Source organism: Epinephelus moara, chromosome 4, assembly GCF_006386435.1.
Source record: "Epinephelus moara isolate mb chromosome 4, YSFRI_EMoa_1.0, whole genome shotgun sequence".
Taxonomy (NCBI): Eukaryota; Metazoa; Chordata; class Actinopteri; order Perciformes; family Serranidae; genus Epinephelus; species Epinephelus moara.
Genome location: NC_065509.1, coordinates 5,602,283 through 5,626,309, shown reverse-complemented (window position 1 = coordinate 5,626,309; position 24,027 = coordinate 5,602,283). Strand labels below are relative to the sequence as shown.

The 24,027-nt window shown below is 41.4% G+C and overlaps 1 long non-coding RNA gene across 1 annotated transcript in view; it reads right to left on the bottom strand.

Annotated features, from left to right (window-relative positions):
• The window catches only part of LOC126389362 (uncharacterized), a 492,329-nt gene extending 470,816 nt beyond the window's left edge, over window positions 1–21,513 (bottom strand). Inside the window, exon 1 of the long non-coding RNA XR_007569844.1 lies at window positions 21,340–21,513. This is a non-coding gene — a long non-coding RNA (uncharacterized LOC126389362). The remainder of the gene's footprint in view (window positions 1–21,339) is intronic.
• Window positions 21,514–24,027: the final 2,514 nt, after the last annotated feature.

Below are 24,027 nucleotides of genomic sequence, written 5' to 3'. Positions count from 1 at the left end.
AACACGATGTTGACTTACCTTAAAACAGATGTAGACATCATTGTTAATCTCATTCACGTTGAGTTGATGTTGTGGTCTAACGTTACCACACAACTTTATCCAAAGGAAACACTTTTCTCGGTTGAGATGTGGTTTAAAGTGTAAAAAATACACCTCGTCGCCCAGCCTCTCAGGATACCCCATGCACACTTTCTGACCATTTTTTAACTTCAAATCTCAGAAAAAGCTCATAAAACCGAACAAAACTGACTTTCTGTAATGCATTTCAATGGACGTCCAGGCAGAGAATGTCTGAGTGTATGGGAATGGCTATACGCACTGTGATTGGCTCATCGTGTTTGAGGGCGGGGCTTAGCCATAGGTCAATTGGCACTCTGCTGCACAACACATTGAACCTTGACTGTTCATGACACAGTTTAGAGACAAACCAACCACAGAAGCCAAGTCCTGAATAAAGTCAGCATTTTGGGACAAATGTCAAAATAGTACTATGAGAAAAACATTGTAATTTCACGAGAAAAAAAGTTGAGATTTCAATATCAGTGAACAGATGAGAACAGTCTGTCTCTGTGTTAACTCAGTGTTGATGACCTGACATTTACTAATAAGCACCTTCTCTTATTATCACAGGAAATGAAACCAGTTTGATGATGTATGAGTCAATATGAAGCAGCAGCTGGAGTCCAGCAGGGACCTGCTTTTCTCCAGCCAGCTGAGACCAGAGCACAGTCATGGCATCACAAAATGATTAAAGCTCTGTGGGTTTCATGTTAATGATGTGAAAAGCAGCCAGAATCTACCTGTCCTTTAGCCCGCTGAGCATAATGTTACTGCTCTGCAGTCTAATGGTACAATAGTATCCCATTCACACCGACACAAGCTATGTTTCCATCCAAAAGTGATTCGAATCATTGGGAAATGCACATTAAAAGAAATACGAATCCTGTGTGTTTCCATTAAATGTACGGACTTTGGTGAAAACTACAAACTCGCACGAGTTTTCCGTAGAACCAGAAACAACAAGTCTTGCATTCTTCTTCTACGTTTTCTGGCGGTTGGCAACCAGCTTGTAAATGCATTACCGCCTTCCCGACCCGGAGTGTGGATATCACCATGGAGAGAGGTGCGCTACCTCAGACTTAATTTGAACATAATTGTTTCCATCCCCTGTTTTGCTAATCAACATTTTTTCGAATCAACCAAAACCTGGCTAAAGCGAGCATATTTTAGTTTGTGCGAATCAGGGATTTTAATTCGAATTTTGGCGTTTCCATCATAATTTTCCGATGCGATACTTCTAGATGCGCAGTTTAGTTAAGAGGCTGTGCACTGCTCTTCATCAGAGATGGAAAAATAACACTAACTGTATGTAGATAATTGTGATCAGGTGAAAATTTCACCTTTGTGTTACTTACTGGCTTATTTTCCTTTACTTCACCGGCTTTCCTGAGCCTTTCAATGGGAAGCATCTTGGAGTAGAGAGACAGTCCAAAACAGAGTAAAGGTGTCTATATCCGCTTTTACACCGCCTCTTCAAGTCAGGAGTATCGCACTATTATTCTGCCCAGCCATCCTGTATATAAGATATAATCACAGAATGGGAGGACAGAGTGGTCTCACCTCTGAACTGGAAAAGGACGTCGTAACAGCACCAAAACAACGACTGTGTGAATAGGACAGGATGATTCTGTATGAAACGGAACGGGAACATGGGCAGCATGGATGTGATGTTTTGACAATGTGTTGTGCGCAAAAAACTTCCATGAAAAACGGCCTAGCAAAAGAAAACAAGCTCCTCTGTCTGAGGCAAAGAAGAGCAAAAAGGAGAGAGATAAAAGAAGAGGAAAAACAAGAGTAAACCTCAGTCAGGCATTCAAGAGATGGAGGGAGCTCCGTGACCAAAGAGGCTTCAACACCGGTGTCCAGCTAGCTTTCTTTCTAATGGATCAGTAAGTAACACGGCTAAATGTTAGCTAGACGAGAGAGGACTTTTACTGTACTGGCTGCTAGTTCATTCCTAGCTGGCCAGCATCGCAAATCGCCGCAACCAGGGACCAGGTAGCGAGTGTTGGTCGGCTGACATCCTCGTTGCCATTTTACGGCAGCCCTCGGACAGTGATTGGTATATTGGTATAATTATTTGCATTACTATTTGTTTTTTCTTCAGATAAATCTGAAAATTGTTGCCCGGTCTCTTTACTCATGTATTTAGTAGATTGTCCACCAGAGGTGGGATCGGGATGAGATTCTCAGACCGTTACCCGACCAAACCCGACTTGGTACTGACCGACCCGACCCGACGACCGACAGTCATTACCAAAATTATTACCGACCCGACCAAGCCCGACTTATACAGTATAAGCAGATGCGTAACATACAGCAAAATAAAATAATACTGCCATGCTTGCCATAAAGCCAAAAAATGAGTCATTTCCGACATGAAAATATGACATGATTCGTCACACATAGGTGGCACCAATCAGGCGCTCTTACAAGGTTTTATGAGAAAAAAAAGAAAAAAAAGAATGTAAATGCCAGGGATAATAATGTACAAAGCACCACGGCAGATGCCAAATATTAAGCCAATATCACCACGGCAGGTGTTCATACTGTAACGTTCGTAGGCCTAATCATGTCATCATAATAATTAAAACAATCACAACGGCAGGTGAAGGCGAAAACAGCAGCACCACATCAAATTTATCATGTAACCTTGATATTAACGTTACAACAATCACCACGGTGGGTGAAGGTGAAACAAAACAGGATAATGGTGTTTGCGGTTTACATTACACATTATCAGCATTCAGAAGTGATAAATATTAAAAAAAATATGTCTTACCATTAATGATTGAAATCCATTGTCTCTTGTTGAACTCATTTTGAAGAAACCAGCCTGAAGACAACCGCTGTTAACTCGAACCCAGTCTTGAACTTGAAGCTGTAACTTAGCTGTTTAACTGAACTATTTACATCCAACCATCATGGTTTACTTGGAGCTATGAAGGAAGAGGATAGCGTCCACTGTGGATGGGTCCAGCGATGTCCTCCTCTGTTCGACGGTTCTTCCAGCAGCGCTGAAATTGTGCTCACTTGCGCTGCTGCTAGCCGGGATAGCCAATTTGCCGCGAGCCAGGACACTTAGCTTGGGGTAGGTGTTTTGGTGTTCTCGCCACCAGCCCAAAAGATTCCTCTCGTTCGTCATGGCATGATTCTGTGTTGCATACAGTTCCACTTCATCCATACTGTTATCCAGGGGTAGATTTTCCCAGTCTTCAAAGTCAAAAGCAGCCCTTTTCGGTGCAGAGGGTCCCTAAAAGGCTGTGGTGCATTCAGGTGCCCTCAAGCGAATCGTAAAAACGGCATCCCAGCTCTGAATGGAAAATAGAGGGAAAAACATATAGAAAATAGGCCGCCGAACCCGACCTGGCCCGACCGCCACTTCTAGAATACTACCCTAACCCGGCCCGATCTGTCGGGTCCCGAAGGGACCCGTCGGGCTTCGGTCGGGTATCCCACCTCTAGTGTCCACACACCTTCTCATTCTACATATACATAGAGGTATACTGGTGGCTTTACAGCCTACACTTTATTGATTATCTCTGATCCCCACGGTCAATTTGGTCGTTGCGACAGTGCGAGCAACACCGCTGACACTAGGTGGTGCCAAGCTAAAAAAAAAACGAATCCTATCTGTTGCCTCTTTAATCCAGTCAACCTATTAAGATAACATTTGACTAAACGCTATTCTATTATGACTTTATTCTTAAAATATTACAACTTATTCTTCAAACATTGTGACTTCTTTCTCATATTATTATTTAAAGTAATACTTCACCCTTCTAATGACCGTTTGTGTCTATTACTCACCCCGTGTAATGTTGAATTTTTTCGCGTGCCTCCACGGTGACCATCTAGATATCCTAGAAAAGTACTGTCCATTGGAATGAACAAGGGATCTAAACAAGTTCATAAAATGTAAATAGGTGTGTTATAAAAAAAAAAAACAATGACCCTCCATTTGATATTAGCTATAGAGATCAAACCATTTTTTTGTACCAGGCTGTAAACATGTTTATTTCTTCTGTTGGGCATTTTAACACTGGGTCTATGGGGATGGACTTTGTTTTAGAGCCAGCCTCAAGTGGCCATTCAATGAAGTGGCCATTTTTAGCACTTGCGCATTGGCTTCATTTCTCAGCCTCAGGAGGTTGCTGCCTGATCAAAATATTGGTTTACAAACTCTACAACAACTCGTGCAGTATAATCTAAGTCTCACTCATCCAGTCGCATGCTTACTACTTTCCAAACGCATGCATTTTCACCAAAACATTACTATTTAAAACACTTCTGTATAAACAGTCTCATGCATGGACGAGCAGCATGCCTGGGCATTTGAACTCTGCTCAATGGAATGTAGAGCAGAAGATGTTTACAAGAAAACTCCCCAGGGCCCCTTTAATTGGCCCGTTAACAATCTCCTAACAAGTTTCAATTCTTCCGTGATACCCCAACTTCAGGCTGAATCCGATCACAACCGACTTATTTCCATAAAATGTGATCAACACCGAAAGTGTGTATTGACCAGCGGGCCCCCTGGTAATCACAGAAAGTGATTCTCAGCACAGGAGGATCAAGTGGAACAGATGTTATGCTAATGCAGGCAGTCTGTCAGTTAGCATGATTGACGGGGCCCTGTCATTATAAAGAGAGCTCCCAGCCATTACAATTTCAAATGCTAAAAGCTTGCCTTGGAATAAACAGCACATAGGCAAAGTAATAGGCCACTGGATGAGGGATGAAGGGCAGGGGGACTAGATAGTATCACTTTGAAATTTTTAAGTAGGATGGGAGGGGAAGGAAAAGTGACTGTGAAGTTTCAAGATACACCTTTTTTTCAGTTTGATGATTCTTCTGCGTGTAGAGGCAACAAACAGTTCATTTGAGCACAGCCCCACTTGCTTGCAGCAGAGACAAGTTTGGGTTTAGCAGTACTGAGTAACTTAAAAATAAATAGAAATCTGGTTAAAATCATGCATAAAATATCCTTGGATATTGCTGTGATTTATCATAACTACCATTTTAAGATCAGAAGCTGACAGAATAGTTTCGAAAAGATGCATTTCACCATTGGAAAGATGGTCTATTCATTAAAGTAGGCCGTCTCTGCAGTAAAAAGGCACAAATACTTTTGAAATTGGTGCTACATGACTAGAGAAAACAGCTACCAGAATGCACTGCGCCACACCAGACCATTACTCCCACTGACATAATGCGGACTCATCCGTTTAACACTGGTGGCCAGCTTGTAACGAACGGATAGTCTCGTCTCACAGTTAAATGAAAAGCAGAAACGTGTTTGGTTTATATTGATCACGCTGCCTAGTTTTACTGTTTGATGTTGAGTTTTTTCAGCCTGTTTTCACTGTGCAGGAAACAGTATGGCTCCCACTTCTTGTTCACAAACTCTTGCTATTAAAGCTAAACATGGCACCAAAATATGTTCCTAAAAATATTTTAGGGAAAATAGGCAGTGCAGTAACTTGATCTGATTTATATCACTGCCTAGTTTGAATGTTTGATTAGAGTTTGGTCTGAGTTTGATTTGCTTCTATGTTCTTTGCGTCTGTGGGGGTGGGCAATAAGAAAACACAGAAGTACGGCCTGTAGTTCGAGCAATGGCCCGAGAGCCAGCAAAACTCTGTCAGGAGTCTTGCATGGAGGGGAGCAGGGATGTCCAGGCTTTGGTTAGATAGAGGGAAGTTTACCGCAGTACTATCCACATTGTTATGATACAAAGCTGGGTGAAGATCAGCGAGTTACCCTTTTGAATGGTGTTCTGAATGCGCTTGGCTTGAGAGGCCACTATGCAGAGATGTCAAGTGTCCCTTGAACACAACCTTGACTTCTATCTTGATATGGCAAACTTGTTAGCAGTTGCTAGCAGTTGCTTTACACATCTAGCAGTTATGGAACAACAACAACATCATCAGTCATTTGTCGTGTTTGTGTTCACTCAGTGGTGTAGTAGAGGGTACACGCAGGTACACGGAGCATACTCACTTACTTTTTAGTTGACTAAACGTAACCACGTACATTTGTTGTTGTAGGAAAAAAAACATCAATCTATAGTGTTGTACTGACGCAGTGCATTTATTTTGAAAGAGACTGCATGCAAACTACAATTCCTGTGAAAACAGAAGTGTATTCTTAAAACAGACAATGAATGTAGCGGGCTCAAGTTGACACGGTGTCCCAGAATGTCAACAGCCAACGCGCCCAGGATACATTGCACGTCATATCTCAAAGTGGAAAGTCCATGACCAAACATTAATAGGTGACAAGGGCGGAGTGAGAATGTGTTGCCCTTGGTCAAATGACTCTGCACCAATCACGCATATTTAATGGCTCCAATCAGCAGTGATGAAAACATGACACGCGGATGGACGTGCTAACTTTCACCCCTTTTCCAGCATGATCCAATGATACACCATCACAAATTCCATCCCTCTCCATCTACGCAGCGCCCGAACATCGTTCCAAATTAGTCAGCAACGAGTTTGAAAGAGAGAAAGGGAGCAGAAGTAGGGATATTAAAAACATTTTCACTTGCCTCTATGCTGCTTTCTACTGTTTACTAACTCATTTTTCCATAGCATTCATGGAATTTATGGAAAATCTGCTCCTAAAGTATTATTCAGTTCCTGAAAAAAGTCCCGGGGCAGTGTGCTATTTAGTTTGATTCTCTTAATTTTCTTTTTTTCTTTGAAGACAGATTATGTGAGTAACCGTAGCAGTGGCAGTAATTATTTTCTAATCCGTCAGAGTGACAGACAGCAGTTGGACTCATCTGTCAACGCTCCTAAAACTCTGTAAATGACAGTTAACACACTGCAATGTGTGTGTGCTCCGTCTGTCTCTTTCTCTCAAACATTTACCAGGGTTTAACTGATGTGGGATTTAAAGGCCAATATTTAATTTATGAGGCAAAATGCTTCATTAGAATCAGTTCCTGTAAAGGTGTTCCAATAGACCATGTCACAATGCCAGCTTCAGTCCTGTTTTGCCCATTCTGACTCTCTGACCCTCCTCTCAGCCACATTCCCACTTTCCTATAGGCCCCTGCTTCTCTAGGAAGCTTTACAGTCAACCTGTCCACTTGATGCCCCTCAGACTTTGCCACCAGTCCCATTCACCAGTTCATCCATTTCTTATTCTCCCATCACCCTGCCAGTATTCATATCTGCCCCTTTTTAACCCCAGTTAGTTGCTATATTGTCCATGTTGCCTGGTGCCTCTTGAACGTGAACCTAAACCCAAATGTAATAAAACAAATGAAAAATGTATATGTGTAATAATTTGACATCTTAATCACTATTATCAAGCCCCAATTCTTTTTATTTTGAAAGTCAATGAAACAAGTCAAACTTTGACCCTGTCGTCACATTCCTCACCAATGTGGAGGACTCCGGTGATGAAACTTTGCTGTCTGAGGATTAGGTGGCAGCCTACATTAAGTTCAAGACACCCAATGAAGATCCTTTTGAGGTTTTATGGTGATGGAAGGAGCATGCTAAAATGTTGGTAGTGATTGCACACAATGTTTTCGCCATCCCGGCAGGAAAATTGTCTCCTTTTTTTTGTCAACAAAAATAAGAGTTTTTAGTATAGTTTTTATTTTCTAAACTACATTTAAGTCTAAGGCGCCTCCCGCTGGAGGTGTTCCGGGCACATCCCACTGGTAGGAGGCCCCGGGGCAGACCCAGAAGACGCTGGAGGGATTACATATCTCGTCTGGCCTGGGAACGCCTTAGGGTCCCCCAGGAAAAGCTGGAAAGTGTTGCCAGGGAGAGGGATGTCTGGGATGCTTTGCTTGGCCTGCTGCTCCTGCGACCCAGCCCTGGATGAAAATGGAAAATGGAAAATGGATGGATGGATTTAAGTCTTGTGTTTTTCATCAACAGTATTGCATCTTGATATAGTCACAGTTATTGTGACCAATAAATGCTCCCACTGGTGAATGACGTAAGGCAAACTTGTCCATTTGACACAGTGGTGGCTGGCTGGTAACAAACAATTGGGTTTTACAGTTAAACAGTAAGCTAAAATCTGTTTCTGAAAACATCTAAGGAGACAAATTGGCAACTCCATAACAGAATCTTGGTTTATATTTTATCATGCTGCCTACTTTTACTGTTTGATGTTGAGTTTTTCACTTTGCATGAAACAGTATGGCACCCACTTCCTGTTCACAAAATCTCAATATTACAGTTAAACACGGCACTAATATAACATTCTGAATACATTTTAGGCAAGAAATAGGCAGTAACATAGTCTAGATTTATATCCATTCAGCACTGCCTACTTTTAGTGTTTGATCAGAGTTTGGTCTGAGTTTAAGATAGAGAGAGGTGGGTTTGTGTCTTGATCCACTTCTATACTCTTTGTGTCTGTGGTGGCGGCATGGGTGGTGGGCAATATGAAAATGTGGAAATAGAGCTTGTAGTTTGAACAACAGCACGAGAGCCAGTAAAACTGCACCGGATCACGTTGTGTTTCACCCAGGGGAGTTTCGTTAAGAGGGGAGCAGGGAGATCTGGGTGCTCTTCACCAGCAGCAGAGCATTTCCACAACAGTAACATGGAGAGAATTTTACCACATTTCATTTAGACATACTACCCACATTGTTATGATACAAAGCTTGTAAAGAAGTATTCCTTAACCAAACAAAATCAATATTGTAAAACCCTTTTAATTTTTTTTTATAATAACGAAGGTGCGTCTACCTGCGTGTCATAATTCAGTTCCTAAATACAAGCAGAAACCAACAGAGGCCATTATCTGTAAGAAAAAAACACAACTGAGGCACTCTGGGGACTAGAGGACAGAAACATGTTCTCTACGGCTTGTTTGAAAGAAATGATGGCAGTGTAAAGAGTGCACACACACACAACACACACACACACACACACACACACACACACACACACAGAGCAACTTGTACTTGGTTGCACACACACACATTATCACAGTCTGTCCATTGCTAGTGCTCCCCTGAGCCTACTTCTTGGTCCGTGGTACATCACTTCATTTGACCATTTAAATAATCCCCAGGATGCATCAGAGAGACAGTGCAGCATCCGCATAATTACCACCTGAGAGAGAGCTCCAGTGAGCATGTGTGTGTGTGTGTTTGCGTGAGCATCTGTGAGTGTGTCTGCATCTGTATATGCATGTAAATGCCTGTTTGTGCATTTGTGTTAGTTTGTGTGAGTGTGTGTGCGTGCAAGTAGGCAGGCCTGCTCGGGGAATCTCTCCCCCGTGGTGACGGGCTCAGCACTTCATTCCTTATTCATCAACAAGTGCAAGAGGAAGAAGCATTGAGCGGAACTGTGCATGCACACACACACACACACACACACACACACACAGAGCCATTGTTTTTTAGCATACCAGAGGGGCCACTGTGGAGCAGAAAGAGCTGGAGGATTACAGGGTTTCTGGGAGAAATGGATGGCGATAAACTCCCAGGTAATAGTTTAGTTTAGGAGAGCAGACTGGCTGACATTGCTGCCTGGAACAGTTAGAGTGACTGGGGCAAAGTAGTTACAAGGGAATTAACTCTGAGGAAACACACATACACTTAAGCAACAGTAAAATAGAGAGCTACAGTGTTAAATTCACTGAGATACTACTGAATGGGTCACTGAAGCTTGTATTGTTGCAGGGAAGGTGTCTCTGAGGGAGAGTAAAGATCTTCTGAACTGAACACATTATACACAATCTACATGTAGAGATGTTGGAATATGGTGACAACACAGGGGAACTCTCATATAGTCAATGTGGGTGTTTGACAGTTTGTAATGTTAAATGTATACAGGCACAACCCTTGTCATTCATAGCAATTTCTTGTAGTAGAAAACACTAGTATATCCTATTACTTTATGATTTGATTTAATGACAACAAACACAGCTAATGTCTGCGTAGTTGATAAATTGTCTGTTTGTGGGAATAAACAATAGACTATAGGGGCGGCTGTGGCTCAGAGGTAGAGTGGGTTGTCCACCAATCGAAAGATCAGCGGTTCGATCCCGGGTTCCTCCAGGCTGCATGTCGAAGTATCCCTGAGCAAGATACTGAACCCCAAATTGCTCCCGATGGCTGTTCCATCGGTGTGTGAGTGTGCTAAAACTGAGTAGCAGGTGGCACCTTGTATGGTAGCCTCGGCCACCAGTGTATGAATGTGTGTGTGAATGGGTGAATGTGACTCGTAGTGTAAAAAGCGCTTTGAGTGGTCACTAGATGACTAGAAAGGTGCTATACAAATGCAGGTCCATTTACCATAAAGATGGACAACATGACAGCTCCTTAGATATATTTGGAGAACTGAATACAGTATTGTCAGCAGGGCCCCATCCATTCCTATGAGACTTGCTCAGTGGTGCAATGGTTCAACTGCCATGTACAAAAATTAGCCAGATGATTGGCACTGCTTCCGCATTATGCATACCATAGAGTACTGGAGACTTACGGCGGTGGAGCGCAACCAAGTGCAGCCGAGCAGCTAACTTCCACTGGCCAAATGGCTAACTTCCGAGGTAGCGTTCCTCTGATTTGAATTTGTGACTCCTCTAGACTTTCAAAACATAATCGGACCAGATGGATCAAATCCTGATAGTGAAACAAGTCATTTTGCAGGAGTTGTGGCGCTCAAAAAAAAATGTATCCACTGATTTACAGACGTCTCTTTCCCAATGTAAGTCAATGGAAAAAGTCTTTCTGGGTAGCAGTACCACTGTTTGGCCCCCATGAAAAATGGCCTCAAAGCCTGGCACACTTGCTGGGGGCCTGGACAGCTCCCCAAAAGTAAGGCCAAAAAATCACCCCCTAGTGGCCGGCTGCAGTATTGGTAATAAACACCACCCCATCTATGTTAGTGAATGGGACATGGGCCAAACTAAATACTCAAAGCGCGCACACACACACACACACAAAAAAACAATTCTTCTCAAATCTGGTTTTTGTCATTTTAGGTAGTGCTTATCACACTGATGTTTGTTTTTCTGATAACCATGGTTTTAAGTAGTTATTTGGTACTGTGAAAAGGGAGTTTGATGTCATGATTGACAGCTACAGTGATGTGCTTGCAAACAATGGTGCTGCTGTTGATTGGTGCTTCTCAAAGTCAAGGAAGGATGCTAAAATGGCTGAATTTCAAGGAGGCTAAATGGCAAGGATCCTTTAAATTCCACCAAGGACAGAGTCCATCCTTCAGAGAATTTTTAAGGATGCCTGTGTGTATCCTCAGCGGGCATGAAGTACCCACAATTCTTTGTGCATGATTTGCTGGCATTGAAGGCGGGGCCTCTTCATTGATGCACACCTGGGCACTCGCTAGACTGTTCCAATGTGTGATCACTGAATGGTAGGAAGGAGTCTTGCCCAGCCTCTGTGGGACCTGACTGGGAAGGACCTGTCCTACCAAGGAAGCATCCTTCAGTGCCTCTCAAAGTCAAGGATGCCAATTGCTTGCTATCAATGGTGCTGCTTGTGATTGGTCAGACAAGTGTACGATGGGAACTCAATACCGTGAAGACTGCAACTGTGCAGACGCTTGGTGCTTCTCAAAATCAAGGAAGGATCCTTAAATGGTTGAATTTCAAGAAGGCTATGTCATCATATCCCACCGAGGGATTGTTTCAATAACAAGGATCCTTAAAATGCTACAGAGGGCCGAGTCCTTCCTTAAGAGAATTTTCAAGGATGCATGTGTGCATCCTTTGTGGGCATGAAGTACCCACAATTCTTTGTGTATGATTTGCTGGAATTAAAGGCTGTCCCTCAATGAATGCTCGGAAGGAGTATTGCCTAGCCTCTGTAGGACCCTGCTTGGATGGACCTGTCCTAATGAGGAAGCATCCTTGGCTTTGAGAAGCACTGTCTGGCTCCAAATTATGTCACTGCTTCATTTTTGTACAGTGGGGGTAAGTGGAGACGTGTTGTCCACTTTCAAATACCTTGCAAAGACTACAGGATAAAAACTTCCTCTTCAGTATTAATACAATTTAAGACTGATTTTAGTGCTTTTACTGGCATCTAACACGATCAGGAGGAGCACCACCACAGAAGCTAAGCAATGTATTGTGGTCAGGGAAGCAGCTACAAAGACATTTCTTAAGCCACCCTAAAAAACCAATATCAGTTGTGTGCGCTCTATTGTGAGTATTTCCACTGCTGCCCTAAGGTAAAGTCGTGGCAATATTCTCAGTGCCAAATTTGGGGTGTGCTGACGGCCATTTACTGTAGGTAATACACTGACTATGGATAAGTACCTCATATAACACAACTTTATAAAGATTTGAACTATCCCTTTAAGAAATTCCACTAAGTAAATAAAAAGAAAGTGAGTGTCCTGATTCTAATGTCCAATAAAATATACAAAATCCTGTCAGAGATTACACTGAATGGCAGTAGGGGAAGTGTTAGCATAACTTAAAACGAACAGCATGCAGAAAGAGTTATGTCCTTTTTTTCCCCATCATCCCTCTCCCGAATTTCCAGCAAAGTTGAGTGTGCAGTTCAGTCATTTTGAGACTAGACTACCTTTTTAAACTTTGTATCACATCATGCTGTGATCCTGTGTTGCTCTTTGTACAATGATGCTGCAAAAGTAAAAATGTTTCACCTGACAACGTGAGGTTCAAATCAGAGTCCCCTCCACTATAATCATCAGCTTTCTTGTTCTGTAGGTATTTGTTGTTTGTTGGAGTTCATCTTAGAAGCCTTTGTTGGTATGAACTCTCTTTACACTTCCATCTCCAAACACTCCAGACTGAAATTACACTGCACAACAACTACAATACACCGTAGCTCACTCTATTCTGTTGGATAGAAGTATTAGCTCCAAGCCTTTTCTCCAAAGTCTCTCCAAATATTTGGAATAATTGAGGACTCTGAACAACAAACCAGCTAGTGGTGGCATTTTCCACAATCACAGATTAGACACTTAAAGGCTGGTTTACACTTCTTTGATTAATCAAATGCCATACCTGTTGCATAGGCTCTGTGTAGACGTCTACCCTATGCTGTAGCATGACATGCACCTCCCCAAAAATGTAACTACATGTTGCAGTGACGCAGACCTCCTGTCCTCCATCAGTAGAAACAAAGCTTTTATTTACTTGTATTTCAAAGACAAAAAAGAACAATACATTGGGAAGACAATAAGGCATTTCAAGTCTTGTGTGTGATTTAAGAAAGCTTCATATGAGTGGAGGAAAAGTTCTCAAGGCTAATATGTCTATCCTAATAATAAAGACTATCCTAATAATGTTAGCATGTTGTATATATGGGGAATATATATAACATTTAATATAAAAACAATTGTTTTGTTGGTGAACTTTGTAATTTATAATGGAGCCAAATGTTGTAATGTTACCTTTATTAGATGTTGCTGTTTTACCCAGCTCTATATAAGTAGAGGAAAAGTCAGTTAGCTGCTAGGCTAATTTATACAACAGGAAATGTCATAGGCTTATACTAATAATGTTAGCATGTTATAACTGTAGGGGAAAACATGTCTTGTATAAGGTAATTGTTTTGTCAGTGAACCTTGTGACTTGCAATGAAGCCAAATTCCGTTAAATGTTGCTATTGTTCCCAGCTTCATATGAGTAGAGGAAAAGTCTGTTAGCTGCTAGGCTAATGTATGATATATAAAATGCCATAGGCTTGTGCTAACAAAGTTAGCCTGTTGTATTTGCGAGAAAAATGTGTAGCAAAAGACAATTGTTTTGTTTGTGTTACAATGGAGCTGAACTTTATACTTTTGTTTAATGTTGTCACTATTAAGCCAAATGTTAGTGTTTTATTTTAGTTGAATCAATCAAACTTTACCCAACAAAGGCACAGAAATCCCACTGCCAGCTAATATTTTGGAAGTGTAGTTGCAGTGCAGCATCGACACACCAAGTTCAAAGGCTCACAATGGTGTTGGCCACTTGCTTAAGCTACTTATAAATCAGCCTGAATAGCCCACTAGTTTGGGTATAAAATAGACTGCTTAGTGTTATAGATGCTAATGCAGCATTAGCCAGCATTTATAGTATAAAAACAATAATTCAATTTATGCTTTTCTTTGCTGAAGCTTTGAACTTTTGCCACAGACATGTACTGATTCCTCAAATAAAAGTGTGGAAAGTCTCCAGCTTATATTTTTTTCCAAAGTCTTAAAATAAATGTAAGATTGCCAGATATGTCTATTTTATGTGTCCTCATGTCTCTCCTGCAACCTCTCTCTGCACTCTGACCTTCTGCGCCCTTCCCCATCTGGAGGCTTCTGGTTCTGGGGGCCATGGTGGGTGCTGGGTGGGCCCCCAGGGTGGCCCACAGTATGTTTTGGGGGCCGTGGCAGGTTCAAGGGCGTAGGTGGAGGGAGATAATGTAGCCATTCTCTTCAGGCGCTTCCTGGCCTACTGATCCCGAATGGAGAAAAGCCAGACAGTGCTCTTCTCTCTCTCCCTTTCTTTCTGTGTGTGTCTGTACCTCTCTCAAGCTCTAACTTTCAACAAAATATACAGTAACCTTTTCAATGGTGGGGAGGTGGGATGAATGAAAATAAGGTTGAGGCTGTTTCATTTTCTGTCTTTATTTCACACTCTCTTTTGATGCTTCTATTTCATGGCTTGAAAACTTCACAGAAAGCAAACTAAAGATTTTGTTGTTGTTGTTTTCTGAGCCATGCAATTTGGGCGCAGGGTCACAGTAACTGTTCTGCAGATGTGAGACAGAGGCTGCCAGTTGTCTCCAATATGGTTTCATTTGATTACAGTCATTACACCTGAAGCTAGAGACACAGAGATAGAATAAAAGAACAGATGGAGTCGTCTCAGGTACTATCAAAAATACAGACAGGTCAGGTGTCAACATAAAAATTATATGAATCTATAAGAGAGTCTAAAACCAATTCCAAACCAATTTAAAGGAGCTGTAAAAGCAGCCCGTCCTCATTCCAGACTCAAATACTGCATCTTTGTCAATGATCTGGGTGTTAGATACCAATGCACAAAGGCACCTTTCGCACTGGGCAGCAGCAGTTGTTGATGCAGCAGCCAACAACCAAAGTTGTCAGACACCGCTGCTTTGTCAATGGATGTTCACCTAAGATACAGACGCACAAAGGCACCGTTCATGACATTATGAAATGCACCGGCTGGGGGCAGTTTGTAGCAAGACTGGCAACTATCATAGTATAAAGAAAGAGAAAGTCCCTACAAGGCAGGTGGGAGGGTGGTGGATGTGTCAAACAAACACCAGACTTTCACCCTGGAGCCATTTGTTTGATTCCTGCATGAAACCAAAAGTCAGTTATTTTAATGACAACATAGTGTGCTATTATGTGTAGCAAGCTACAGTTATGACGTATGTCACATGACATTACATTTCATTAGTAACAACCATACTTATCCTAAGCCAAGCCATGATGTTTTTTTCTAGACCTAACCACATGTTTTTGTACAGGAAATAAATCTTTAAACAAAGCGTCTGACCTATGTTGTAATTTCTTTTTTTTTTAAAGACTGCATGTATTTAACAAGCAGAAACTGGCAATTTCCTGTAAAAATGGAAGTATACTTTGAAATCACACAATGCATGTCACAAGTGTAAAATGACAGTTGGCATGAGAAAGCATGGGTATATGAGATTAAGAACATATCTAAGCAGAGACAGCTGGTATAAATGGGCTAGCAGGACTAAGCCCTGCCTATCTTTTACAATAAAGAAAATATTAAAATATTAGTTATTGAACCTTAGAACTGATTGTTTTTGGTGGAACCTATAGCAGCAACAGCATTAAAATAGTCACAAAAACGCAGGATTTATCTAAATGGGCTGATTTTTTACAGCCCATACTCCTAGAATCAGCTTCCAATCATTGTTGTCACATCGTGAGTGACAGGTGTTGTGACAAGCCCCCTTGATTTACTGTCCAGTTGGGCTAAATTAATTCAGCCCAGGCCACTGACTTCTGGCCAATGACAGTGCGTGGAAGTACGGTGAGGGCCTGCCCGCTGTTACTGTAGTGGGAGAGTGTTAGCATCATGCTGAAGGAGGTGGATTATTTTAAATGCTGTCTATCCAGCGAGACAACAAAAATCATCGGTCTTAAATGACTTGGTGATTAACCTGTTTGCATCCCAGAAAGGCCATCGATGTGAGCATCTCTTCAAATAAGGTAGGCCCAAGTAGGGCTGGGCAGTATTCGCGGTGACGGTAACTTACTGCAGTAAACATGAGCTTTTGTGGTTACCTTCATACTGCAGTACTCCGGCTACGGCGGCAGAACAGGGCCCGGCGGCCTGCCTGCCTGCCTCATGCACCTCCCTCGCTACGTCATGGAGGTGGCCTGGCCGACCGCACCAAACCCAGGCCCGCGGGAGAAGGGGGCCCGGGAGCCCCTGGCCCTCCCTCTTCCTCTAATGTTTATACATACTATATAACATTTTATACACAATAGATGGATTAGCAACCGTTTTACTTCTGACGATAAATAGTTTCCATCCTAGACTTGCTTTTTAAATTGTTTTTTTTAAGGTGTAAAAAAAAAAAGAGAGAAGACGATAATGCGATATCATACCGTCACTGCATCCCCCCAAAATAATACCATGATATTGATTTTAGGCCATACCGCCCAGCCCTGGGCCAAGCCCTAACCTCTTATTAAAGGAGCATTACTCCTTTCTTTACCTTTCTTGTCTGTGTGTACAGCGGAAAATAGTCAGTGTGTGTGTGTGTGTGTTAGCCCTCCCACCCAATTTCACCACGAGCCGCTACTGTATCTATGATTCATGAGTCTGGGCAGTGGCTGTCTGCACATAGTTCTCAACATGGAATTGGCTAGCTGGCGACTTGCAGCTAACGGTGTTAGCTTCTGCACTGATGTTATTTTGCCACTGTAGGCAGGGACAGTGTTATCAGCGGTAACTGCTTGTAACCGCTGTATGAGCACAGTGCAAAGCAATGTCGATTAGCTGTCCAGTGGGATGCACACACATAAACTTGCATGCATTAATATCATATATGTATAATAATAACTACATACCGGACCCCAAGATGGCATTGGAACTGCTCATCTGATGTCAAAAAAAGTTTCTAGCTTCCAGGTTTACTTCCAGGGTATGGGGCCCACTGAATATGCGCAGTAGTGTTTTTTCTGCTGTCCCCACTCTCCACTCAGCTCATAGACTTTACATTGTGATGATGACGATTTTTAATTCACCTCTCTTGGCTCGAGAAACATTTTACATATATAAAAAGAGTCATAATTGACCTTGTTTACAGTTCATGGTGTCCAATCAACAGTTATAATGGTGGTCTATTGGAGAAAATTGCTGTTTTGACTACACGCAACTGTCTACTGTAGAAGCGAAAATCGGTGCCTGGAAGTGGGCCAGATGGCTCCCGACCTCGTCTCCTACTTCTCTTGCAGATCGTCTTCTGGGTTGATTTAGTATCTTAGGTTCAGTTGGTTAACACTTAGAGAAACACTGGAGTCAGGTAGAATCAGGTGCAATCGAGTTTAATGTGTCCACAGGCAACAACACATACAACTCAATGAGTCAGGCTCCGGAGCAAGACTAAAGTTTCAGTTTCTACGCTCTCCCTTTTATGCTGGTGAAGACCGGAGCAAGACTAAAGTTTCAGTTTCTACGCTCTCCCTTTTATGCTGGTGAAGATTCGACAGAATCTCCACCCTTTTCCTTTAATCCTTCCCACCTGTGTTCAAATCTATTGGTGGCAGGTCTTTTTCTTTTTAGCTCTTTTCCATCTGGTCCGAATCTATTGGTGGCAGGTCTTTTGGGCCCTTGTCCAAACATGACCTAATGGTGTAACCTCCGGGCCTGGAAATCCCCAAATTCTCCCACCATTAGATTTGAGCCTGGTTTCACTTTATTTTTTAAAAACATATGAAACCTGGGGACTTTCTCTATACAATCCCCTGTGCTTTAATGCAATGTGAACTCTTAGAGTGTGTTTCATGCAATACAAACGTCAGAGTGTGTGTGTGTGTTGTTATTAAACAATACAAGGTGTGGTGTATGTGTGCTCTTCAATGTGAATATACATAGACTTGTATAACAATGTTTTATCACACGTAAATGCATAACAAACAGTTTTATAGGAACTTATACATAAAACATAGTTATATGACCTTACTCTTAATAAACGTATGCAGTATAACACCTTTACCTGATTAAAGATTAAATCTTACACTACACTACCACAACAAAGAACACAAAAGCTCAGATTACAACATACACAGAGGTATCGTGACTTCATTCTCTGCTCAGGACGCCGTTACTCCACTATATCTTCATATCAAAAATAGTGCTTTGCTGCTGTATTTATACTCTGAATGTCAAATACAGCGCCTTTAAGGCCAGTTGTTGCACCCTTGTGAATGAAAGTTGGCTCTGTCCTCATTCATCACCCTCCTTGCCTGTCACTGTATTCAGCTTCATAATATTTCCATGAAACAGAAACTGCTGGGGCACTAAACCCTTTTCGTGCTGGGTTGATCCCTACTGCTCACTTTTAGATCAAAGTTGTTCTCATGGAAACCAGAAGAAAAGTCAGCTCAAAGTGAATGAATTTATGTTTTTTATTCTGTGTTTACACACAGCAGCAGAGTGGATAATATCTGAATAATTTAAGTTCTGTGCCTATTACAGAGAATATTAGACAGTGTTAATTTTGTTAACAAAAATTATGACTATGTTCGTCTACAAACTTTTTTTTTGATTACTAAGTCGAGATGATGACAGAATGGCACTGATGTCATTAAACTCTAACTGTGACTATGTCAGCATGTGATACTGTTGATGAAAAAGACTGAAATGTACTTATCTTTAATCTTTAATATTGCTGTTATTGTTTCCGGCTTCACGAGTAGAGGAAAACTCTGCTAGCTAGTAGGCTTATATATGCAATGTAAAATGCCATAGGCTTGTGCTTATTATGTTAGCATGTTGTATTTGTGGGAAAATTTGTCCAGGTAACAGGTGTTTTGTCTTTGAATCCCATCTGTGTACTTGTGTTTGGAATTGTCGCTATTAAGCCATGTTTAATGTGTGTGTCTATGTGTGTTTTGAATCAGTCAAACTTTACAGCATGTCACAGAAACCCCACCGCCGGCTAGTGTTTGTGTAACTGCAGAGCGAAACAGATACACCACTGCACAAGTATAAACGCTCACAATGACATAGGCCACGTGCGGAGGCTACGGTGTAGACTCAACGCACAACTATAAATCCGCTTTAAGAGGTGCAGCCTACAATGCACACCCAGCATCACTGATGGAGACAAATGAGAATATAAGCCTGTTGTATACTACCACATGCACATGCAAACGAATAAGAGGCTTTTACTTAACTTTTACTCTTTGCCATTTTGGCCTCTGTCATTCTGAGTTTGTGTAAATATACACAGCTGGCCTGTTAGAGTAACAGCCTACACATCACCTCCTTACTCAGGATTCAACTTTCCCCCCTCAACCTACAGTCGTCTCCAACTGCTCCAAACGTCAGTGGTATTTACACATGGCCTGTCATAGAGGATTAAAGCAAAGAAAGCATGAAACGGGGCCGACATCACTTCTCTGTGAATGTGATATGATCAAACATCAACACACACATACACACATGTGAACACAAAGCAGTTCTTCCCCTCCGGCCCAGACTTTCCTCCCAGTGGTTCAGGGGTTAAATCATGTGTGATATTCCTCCTGGCAAAACACATGGCAGCAAAAAGGGAGTGCAGGTTTCTTCCCCCTCACTGGCTTTTCACCTATAGCCTCATCACTCACACACCACACTGACTGTTTGTTTTCATATAGTGTGTTCATTCACCTGAGTAGTATTCAGGTTCATAAATATATTACCTTTTTTTTTTTTATGCCATGAATCTGACACACATGATTTGATAGCATGTGGGGGGAGGTCAAGTTGCCAGTGAAGCCAGTGAAAGATTTTCATGTGTGGGATATTTCAGTGTGAGTTACTATTTGCATCAATAATTATTAGCATGCCAGAAAACAAGAGAGATTTGTTATGTTGTTAGACATCAGTACATTTGATAATGGAGATAAATCAGGCAAACCAGCTATTTATGATGTTTTCCACTAAAGGTAAAATCATATCATATCATTCATACAGTAGGGGAGTCTGGGGCTGGTGGCACACTTTTTACTCTCCATGCAGCAAGAAATGAGAAGATATTTTTTAGTAAAAACTGGCGCCATTTTGACAAAAAAGTGCTTGCTTTTGTAGAGTTTTAAAAGCTTCACTGAAAAAAGACATTTTAGGTATGACAGTTTTTAATTTGCTGACGAAAACTGTGACTAAAAATATTCAGCTTATGTCAGTGCCGGCCTGGGGCATAGGCAGTATAGGCAAATACTGAGGGGGCCTTCATCCATTGGGGGCACCACAAATGGGGGAAGAAAAAAAAAATCAAAATGTTTATCTTTTACTATTTTTTAACTAATTCTACTACTACTATTATTTAGAAATATTACATAAGGCCACAACAACGTGGACGAGCAGCTCATGGAGGTTGCATTGATTTCCGCTGTGAAGCGCTGAAGCTCATTTAAAAAAAAAAAAAAAAAAGAGTATAGGGCGAGGTAAATTCTAACGTTCTCATGGTGTGTTCAACGTAATCTTGTAAATTGTAGCTTTTCGTGACAAACTTGAATAAATCCAGCTGTTTGAGGGGGAAAATTGTTGATGTTTTAACAGCACAATAAACAGATATTAGAGAGGGAATTATGATGTATCATATATCATAAAAAGGCTTTTTGCTCATTTCTTTTAAAGATGCTTTTCATAAATGTGTATTATGGAATTTGTGCTTATTCAAAGGTAATGTAATGAAGGACTGAATTACTTTAAATCTGTTCATTTACTTTTTATTGTGTACATTTCTGTGTTTCCCTGGCAAAGAAGAATAAATAACAACAGAAAAAATAAACATCAAACATCAGTACCAGCTAATACCGGCCAGATTGTTATTTTAAACACTGGTATCAGTTTCGGTTCAGAATTCCGAAATTGGTGCATCCCTAGTTAGTTCAGTTAATTTCATTCATTCATTCATCTTCTAACCGCTTCATCCTCTTGAGGGTCGCGGGGGGGCTGGAGCCTATCCCAGCTACATCGGGCGAGAGGCAGGGTACACCCTGGACAGGTCGCCAGACTATCGCAGGGCTGACACATAGAGACAAACAACCATTCACGCTCACATTCACACCTACGGACAATTTAGAGTCACCAATTAACCTAGTCCCCAATCTGCATGTCTTTGGACTGTGGGAGGAAGCCGGAGTGCCCGGAGAGAACCCACGCTGACACGGGGAGAACATGCAAACTCCACACAGAAGGGCTCCCACGCCCGGGATCGAACTGGCAACCCTCTTGCTGTGAGGCGAGAGTGCTAACCACCACACCACCGTGCCGCCCAGTTAATTTCAACCTTTTATTATTGTTTAACAAAGTCATAATTCATTTTTTTGGTTATTCTTCTTAACAAGTTAATCTGTAATTATTTTTTATTGATTATTGATTTATATGATTATTACATTAACACATGTACAACATGTCAATGAAAGCACAATAGCATATAGTTGTAGGTTCTAACTTAGCTAACAATAAAAAAAGGGACATGAAAGATATTCACCAATGACCTTTTATTTATGACAAAGATGAATTGTTGATAAGATAAAAATAGATCTTGATAACAAAAACTGTGACAAATCATTTTCATTGACGAGCTGTGATGAAAATGTCAGTGGTGGACTATCGGACATTCAAAATGAAACAAGAGGAGAACGGAATGATAGCAGTAAATAATCAGCTGTGTGTGTCTGACTGTGGATGGTGGAGCTGATGAATGGATTTGTGGAGTTTGCTGCTGGTGGCTTTTAGCAGCTAGTTCCGCTTGTTAGGCAGTGAACAGCAGCAGAGCAAGCAACCACTGGTTTTCAGACCTGTTGATCGCCACACAACTTAACTCAGATCCAGACTACCGGATATCTAGAGAAGGTTTATGTATTGATGCTGTTTGACAGGCAGGTAGGAGACTCTTTTATCTGTGAGTGTAGCTGTCCTGTAAGTTAACAGTCTGTGATAGCTGCAAGTCCACTTTAAATCACCTGTAAGAGGACATGAATTTAAATGTCCAGAAAAAAATGTTGCAGATTTCAGGCTGAAATAATTATTTTTCCGCTTAGAACGGTACAATCGACAAGTCAGACATGGCAGTGAACCTGGGTACAAATCCTAGTTGTCTCAGATTAGTTATTTGTGATGTTAAAGTTTTTTTGAGAGCATAAATAGAGATGTTGAGCTTTTCAAAAGATGATCAGTAGGAGAAATGCAACTTTGTATGAGAAATTAATTTCTAGTTGTAGAAAAATAATATGTCTAAATGTAATTTAAATACAACTTGTCAGCTTGATTCTAATTTCTAATCGTCTAGCCTAATTGTATTAAGAGGAAAAAAAACAACATTTTAATTAGAAGTAATCATGAACAGTTGCCAATTAGAGTTAAATTTCTCCAGTCACCTTGAGGCGTCCTGTTCTACATATCTACCAAGTTTAGTAAAAATGGATATGGCGGTTAGGCCTAGATAAGAAATTAGCTCTCTAGCGCCCCCATTTTGTTTGATGGGGTCAATAATGGAGGGGTCCCCTCAGATTATGTGTGGTCATATGCCTACAAAGTTGTGTGGTGATCGGTGAAACCCTTGAGATGTTATACACCTTTATGTGATGAGCCACGCCCTCCGCAATATTCATTGCCTTATAGAAGCTCAGTTTTAGTAAGTTTTCCAACTTTTGCCAAGAGGGAACTTTAGATATTGGTCCCTAGATTATGTTCACAGAGTTTCATGCAGATCGGTCAAACTTCCTAGGAAAAGATCGATTTGAAGTGTTTTTCAAAAAAAATAAAAATGGCGGAAAATCTATATAACCGGAAGTTATGGGTTCTTGAGGCAAATTTGTTCCTCATGAGGAGAGGCGTCTCTGTGCAAAGTTTCATGTCTGTACGACATACGGGGCATGAGATATGCCCATTCAAAGTTTGCAATTTCAATCATTTGCTATAGCGCCCCCCTTTGGCCAGAGTAATATTGCTTCATTCGCATCCTCCCATGACCCTCTACCACTGTGCCAAATTTCACATGGATTGACCAAGTCAGTGAGGAGAAAAATGTGGAACAGACACACCCACACACACACAGACAGACACACACACACACACACACACAAACACACAGAGTTTTCGTCCTTATATATTAAGATTATCTAACTAAAATGGAAGGAATTTCTCTGTATACCCTTCAAATTTCATTCATCTTATATCAAATAAAACCAAGCTTGGCCCATGTATTGCTGGTTTCCCAAGGACATGCAGTGTTGGGTACTCTTGAGACCTACTGGACAAATTTAGTAATAGTGCGTTGTGTATACAGTGTATAGTCTATTTAGAGGGGAACCATATTAACAGTTACACCACCACTGCAGGGTATAACTTGCTCTCTGTTCTTTGCTACAGTTCATTCAAGAACAGATAAAGAATGACAGACCAGAGGTGTTACATTGTAGCAAACTTAAACATTTCAAGCATCAGTAACGTCAAATTTGGAATAAACACTTTTGTTTGCTGACCAAAGGAGGCGCAGAGTGGACTGTAAGGTTGTTTGGGTGAGTGTTCAAGAAATCTGCAAGCAGCAATACTGAAGGCCAAGCAATCAGCCCATTCCGAACAGGGACATTTTGAATGAGCACTGAAACAGTTAAAACTATGAGGCTTTAGAAGCCTTGGTTAGACAAATCAAGTGGATATCTTCCAAAGATGCTGTCTTTTTAGGATGAAATACCCCCTGGTGTTTCCCCCAGACAGCCTTTCCTTGATGAGCTGGGGTGGAGGAAGAGCAACATAAAGAGGGTTTTTTTTTAAGTT